Genomic DNA, 6335 nt, shown 5'->3' with positions numbered 1-6335 from the left:
ACAGCCCTATCGATTACCCACGTCCAGCGTTGATGACTCCCCGTCAGCTCACCCTCTTAAAGTCCATAGCATTAGTTCCTGAACTACACAGGTCACTTTCCTCCTAAAAATTCTTTTGCTGCCTCTGCACCTGACTGAATGTCAGGGTTGAGGCAGTTATGCATATCAATATACTTCTCAGGGTCTATATGTTTCTCTGGGCTTCTGTGTACCCAGGTGTGATGTGCGGATGGTGTCTTGGCATGGTGTGTGCCTGGGTCTGGATCTCCGCATTCAAGTGCTCAGGTCCAGGAGGATGAATGCTGGTTTTACTTCTGTGCTTCACATGTCTCTGTAAATGGGTGCTTTAGATTTATTTATATGTACCATGGTGTGTTCACCTGGGTTTTGCCATGTGAGTTTCTGTGTGTGCATACGTGTGCATTGGTGTGCCCATGTGAAGTCATGTGTATTCTTACCTTTTGTTGCTTCTCTGAGGCTGTCTTGCTGGGAGGGTGAGTGATTGCTATCGATGGGGAATGTTCCAATAAGGAACAGTGTGAAAGAAATCATTTCACACTCCCCATAGAGTAGACCATGTACTCTGCTCTTGGCGAGTGAGTGGTTGCTGAGTTACAGAAAGTCAGTTCCTTCCCTCTCCTGCTATGATGCATTGACTGGTTGCTGGCTGTTTTTAACACAAGCAAGTTTCCCTTCCTTTCTGGGGCTCCTCCAAGGTTGAGAGCACAGAGCTGGGCAGGACCTCATCTTTCTCTGAGATTTACTGTTGTCTGAGAGAGCTTGGGGCAGCCCATGCGGGGAGGACACAGTGTGCCCAGGTTCCCAGAGGACAGATGAGGTGCTGTATAGGATTTGGGGCAGGGAGCAACTCTTTTTATTGCTGTGGCTCTTCTGGCTTTAGGGCCATTTGTAACAGAGTGGAAAGCTTTATAGGCAAGTGTTATTTGAAAAGAACTGGTTGAGAAGAAGTGAGGAGTGAGCAAGCTCAAGCAAGATAAGTCTGGGCTCTGAGAAACCTAAGAGTTATAAGTACCAGGGAAGCAGGTCAGAGTCTGATTCTCAGGCCAGTATTTGCCTTCAGGGCCTCCTTGTCCTGGATTCATCCTTAGGTGAGAGGAATAGCTTTTGTTCTCTAGCCCTCTTCCCTCCTCCAGTCTCTCCACCTTATTACCTCTGGACCTTCTTCATGGCCACTGACAACCATGCCATCTTGCTGTCATACTTATAAGGAGGCTAAGTAAACCCTAAACAAAGAAAGTTCTTAACTTGACAGACAATACAGCCCCAGGCTCAGCTTTGCCTACCTGGGCATTGTGAAAATGAGAAGGAAGCCCTAGCAAGACAGCCGGTTGCTCTCCATCAGACAAAATATCAGCCGCAGAGCTGCAACTATACCGCTAGTCTCCTGACTCCCCATCGAGTGTCCTTTCCATTACACAAAGGTCGTCTGGGATGACTTTTGGGTGTCAGATGACTTTTATTTTATTTAAAACCAGAAAATAACTCCCACTTACGGGACCATACGAGTGAAGTGGAAACTCATGTAACGAGAGTTAGGAAAAGAGCTTGCGACAGTGGAATAGAGGACTTTCATCTGGAAGGAATGTTCCTGCCTTTGAAGAGGAGTTGTAGGAAGGTTTGATGTAGGCCAGATGTGGAGAGTTCTGAGAAAGGCGGCAGAGTGGCTAACTTAGACAGTCAGTTCAGTTCAGTTCAACCATCATTTGCACAAGACCCTTCACAGGCCAGGGGCTGAGAAGGTGTCAGGCACACAGAGAAGGTGAAGACATGGCCACGCCTTCAAGGAGCTCAAAGGCTGGTGGGGGAATCAGAAAAAAAAAAAAATTGCCCCCCATGAAATTTACTGTAAAAGCTTGAATATCTGGGCTGGGGATGTAGCTCAGGAGTAGAGCACTTGCTTGGCATGAGCAAGGCCCTGGGTTCAATTCCTAGCACTGCCAGGGGGAAAGATATCTAAAATTCAGATGTCAGTATATGAGGATTACTAAAAGAACAGGAAAGAAGATGTATTCTCTCTGCTAGGGCTCAGAGGATGCACAGATGCAAATACAATGCGTGGTGTTTGCAGAACTACATAACATCGGTCTAGGTAGAAATTAATATGCAAGGTTGGGGGTGGGAAAAAAGATAATATGATATTTTTCTGAAAGCCAGAGGACATGGGTCCTCTGAGGCTATGATAAAGTGCTCAAAAAATAGGACTTCATCCAAAATTTAAAGCAGAGTTGTAAACACAGCAGATTTGTATTTGGTAACTCCCTCTGGTACCTTGTGCAGGTGAGAGTATAGAAGAACAAGATCAAAAGTAGACATTCATGAGGAGTTGGAGGCAATCCGCAGGTAAGAGAGGAGGAGATTTTGAATTAGGGCAGCAGGGAAGAAGAGGAAGAGATGGATTTGGCAGTATTTAAGAGGTGAAAGAAAAACATATGATAGCTTGGCTGCAGGGGAGGAGGAACAGTTTAGTCTCATGTCTTGGTGACAGTGTGGAAAGTGATATTACCAGATAAGGGAAGGAATATTGAGGAATCTGAAGAATTGGGGAATGGAGGAGAGGCAATGAAATTGAACGTGTGGTTGAGGGCCTTTGGTACATCCAGATAAGAGTTCAAACAACCAATGAGACAAGAAACTCAGGAGAGAAGCCAAATCTAAAGATTTGGAGCACACAGCCAAGTAGAAGAATAAGTCACCCGGAGAGGGTGTGTAGTATAGGAAGAAGAGTAGGTCAGAAAGAAAATTCTGGGAACCCTAGCCTTCAAGGGGAAGTTAGAAGAAGAGGTTTCCATAAACACAACAGAGGAGAAACAGAGGACATGAAAGTCTCTGGTAGACAGGGACAAAGACAATCTGGGGAGTGCTGCTGTAGGTGCTAAATCAAGGGTCAAACTGGTGAAATGGAGATGTTGGAGTCAGAGGGAACTGTCATTCCTGCCAGGCACAAAGAGGAATTGAAATAAGAGAGGGTCCGATCTAGAACAATGTTGGGGATGGAAGTCTGGTTGGGGGAGGTTGAGGGATGGATGGCAGTTATCATGAGCAGACTGGGTTAGGGTGTGTTCTAAGAGGTTCTGATGAGAAGAGGAGAAAAATGTTGCTAGAAGAGACAGAGTGACAATGAGGATGTTTTCTTGGAGAAGGATGGGGAGGATGAGAAGACATACCTATCTGTAGGATAAACTGACAACTTCTATTACCATCACTCTATCTAGGCACCCTGTGGGCTGATCCTCAGTCTCTCTTCCTTTCCTTTTGTCTTGACTTTCTTAATGAAACAGGGGATGAAGTTTTATGCTGGGTGCATTCAAGGCTTGCATAAGCAGACCTGAGATAAATTAGGGAGATATGGATTGAGAATTAGGGAAAATGAATGTGAGTACTAACCACAGACAAGGCATGACCAGCAGAGCCAAGAATCCAATGATACCACTTATGTTTAATTGGCAGTGATGGAATGGTTTCAGTGTTGCAAGGTTTTCTTGAGCAGCATTCAAGTCCCAGAAACAGGATCCTAGTACATGGATTGTAACACTGAACCAGCATTGGGATTTTGATGGACAAAGTGGGGAAATGGCAGAAATAGTAATACCTAAAACTTACTGAGTACATACAATGCTCCAGTCATACAGATCTAAGTTCTTTATTATATTGTTTTGTTTGAAATTCTAAACTACTCTAGGAGTTTGGAATTTATATTAGATTCATCTAACAGATGAGGGAACTATGTCCCAGGTAAGTAAAATTTGTCCAGCATCTCATATGTCTATCGTGTCAGAAATAGGATGGAAATTCTAGAGGGGCGAAATGATACAGGGAGTCAATGAAGAGATTATTTAGAAGAAAACAAGAATAGGAGCTTGCTGGTAGACCAGAAGAAAATTGAGGCTGTACTGGACTCCTGTCTTTCTGAAGCCAAACGCTTCCATGGGTATAGAAGTGAAGGCTGGAAAGTAACTGGCTGCAGAGGGCAGATGGTTGCTGGAATTGAGGAGGTCAAGTGACATAATGATAGTGTGATAGATCAAGTGAGGGTGTTGAAATGTCTCGAGATGTTGGAACTAAAAGACACTAAATTAATAACTGGCACAGTAGGAAATGAGATTAACTAGGTTCAATACTTGAATTACAGACTTGAGTTTGGTTTTCAAGCATTGTCACCCTCTCTGTTATTTCTGCTTCCCAGAAACCCATTCCATCTGGCCCAAGTTTTCCAAAGGTGCTTTTCCCAAGTACACCTTCTTTTTCCCAGGAGACAGGACTGGAATTCCATATGAGGACCCCCATTGCCATCTCCTTCTAAAGAAGAGGTAGTTTCAGTGAAGGTCAGCATCTCATTTCCCAGGTTAGGGCACTCAGAGAAGTCACAGACACCTGTTTTGAGCTGTTTGGCTTGATAGATGTATGAGAGAGAGAGGGGGTGGGGGGAGCGAGAGAGGGAGAGAGGGAGGGAGAGAGAGGGAGAGAAGAGAGAGAGAGGGGTTGATGATGGCTATTATAAGGGGTGAAATCAGTGTCCATGCCTGTAGGAATCAGTTTTCTATTCTTTAGACAGAGAGAGGCAGCCCTGGGTTGGTCTATGAGGGAAACCTGGGAATCTGTTTTTCTTCACATCAGGCTGAACAAGGGACACCTGGAGGGACAGAGAACCATTTGGAAGTGCTAGGGGGAAAGGCCAGGAGCTGAGCCTGGAAGAGCCTCTGTGGGAAGGCCGCCACCAAGCCCACAGCTGGCCTGGCCAGAGAAATGGCCTAGAAATACAAGTAGAAAAGGCTTAGGGAATTCTCTGACAGTTCCTCTATCTCTGAGGGAAACTTTTAGATTATTTTTATAACTTTTATAGAGCCACCACTCCCGTGATTTATTCCCTAAGCAGTGCTATGGTTAAAAGAACACAGAGTATACAACCCAAAGTAATTTCAAACCAATTTACGTTCTTTGCTTGTACCTCTGTAGGCCCATGAAGGGAAAGTGTAGTCTTTGGCACAGCTTTTTAAATTGTTCTTTTCTCCTCTCTCTCATTGCCTCCTCACTGCAGCTGTTCCCAAGGACTTGGTTCTCAAAGTCCCCCAAATGCAGCCCTGGATTCTCACCTGCTGGGCTTATCCTCAGTCTGTTCCTTTCCTCTCCATTCCATCCTCTTGGCAGGCAGGACAGTGACCTCCAAGCAAGAAAGCTGAAGAAACTTCATCAGTTCAGGCTGGAGAGCTGCTGAGTGAGCATGGACTGGGGTGGCCCTAGCTGGGGACACAGTGATATGAATATTTTTATTGCATCACTTTTGTCTAAGCACTATTATGGGCTCCACAAAGAGATGTTCAATCACTCATTTGTTCCCTGTGGATTCTTGCTGCCCACAATCCCATGACTCTCCTTCCCACATGACCTTCTTTGACTTTCAGGGTGTGTTAGCACTTGGGAAGCCTCCAGGTGCCTGGTTGAGAGTTTTACTCAAACCTCAGTACCAGGTAACAAGGAAACACATAATCCTGACATGAAGCTTTTAATACCTTTCCCCTGCAAGATTAATAAGGGGAGAAATAGGGGCCCTGAGAACAAGCATCCACCTGATCCTCCTGGTTGCTGTGACCACAGTGAGTGTGGGATGCTTTTCACCCCACTCCCACGATCATTTCATACTTGCTCTGTGACATGCCAGGTGGCAAGCACCCAGTGCCTTCAGGATTTCAGTTTGTGACCTATCTTCTGACTTGGAAGGACAGTACAGGCAGAGTCTTCACCCAGTGTTGGCTGAGGACCAGCTTGTCTTCTGCTGGAACTGTGCCTGTCTGAGCTCCATGTCTGTGGTGTGAAACCACACTTCTCCCTCTCTCTCTTTTAAATGTCGTTTTTGTTATTTTAATAGGTGAGGTATAGTGTGACATTTTGGTACATTTAGGTACATATATTCATTGACCAACTGAGAATACTTTGTTTATTGTTTTGTATGTGTCTCTGAGTGTGTGCGTGTGCGTATACACGTGTGCCCACTTGGGATTGAATCCAGGACCTGCAACATGCTGAATAATGTTCCATTGTCACATTTTTTAATCCATTCACCTTTTGATGACTTCTTCGGATTGCATGATGAACTCCTTTGTTCTAAGCTGACATTTTCTGAAGTAGATTCATTCCCTCCCCCATTCCTCTGCCCTGCTTTGACTTGCCAATAGTGAGAATGGTGTGACTCCTGGAAATCAAGTCCTATATTGTTTATCAATTTCTGATTGGCTTATCAATTTCCCCCAAATACTCTCTTCCCTGTGCCCTCAATGTGTTTACATGTCTCTGATCCTTTAAGACTTACTTTCTGGCTT

This window comes from Sciurus vulgaris (genome assembly GCF_902686455.1).
Source record: "Sciurus vulgaris genome assembly, chromosome: 4".
Taxonomy (NCBI): Eukaryota; Metazoa; Chordata; class Mammalia; order Rodentia; family Sciuridae; genus Sciurus; species Sciurus vulgaris.
This window is presented reverse-complemented; position numbering follows the sequence as displayed.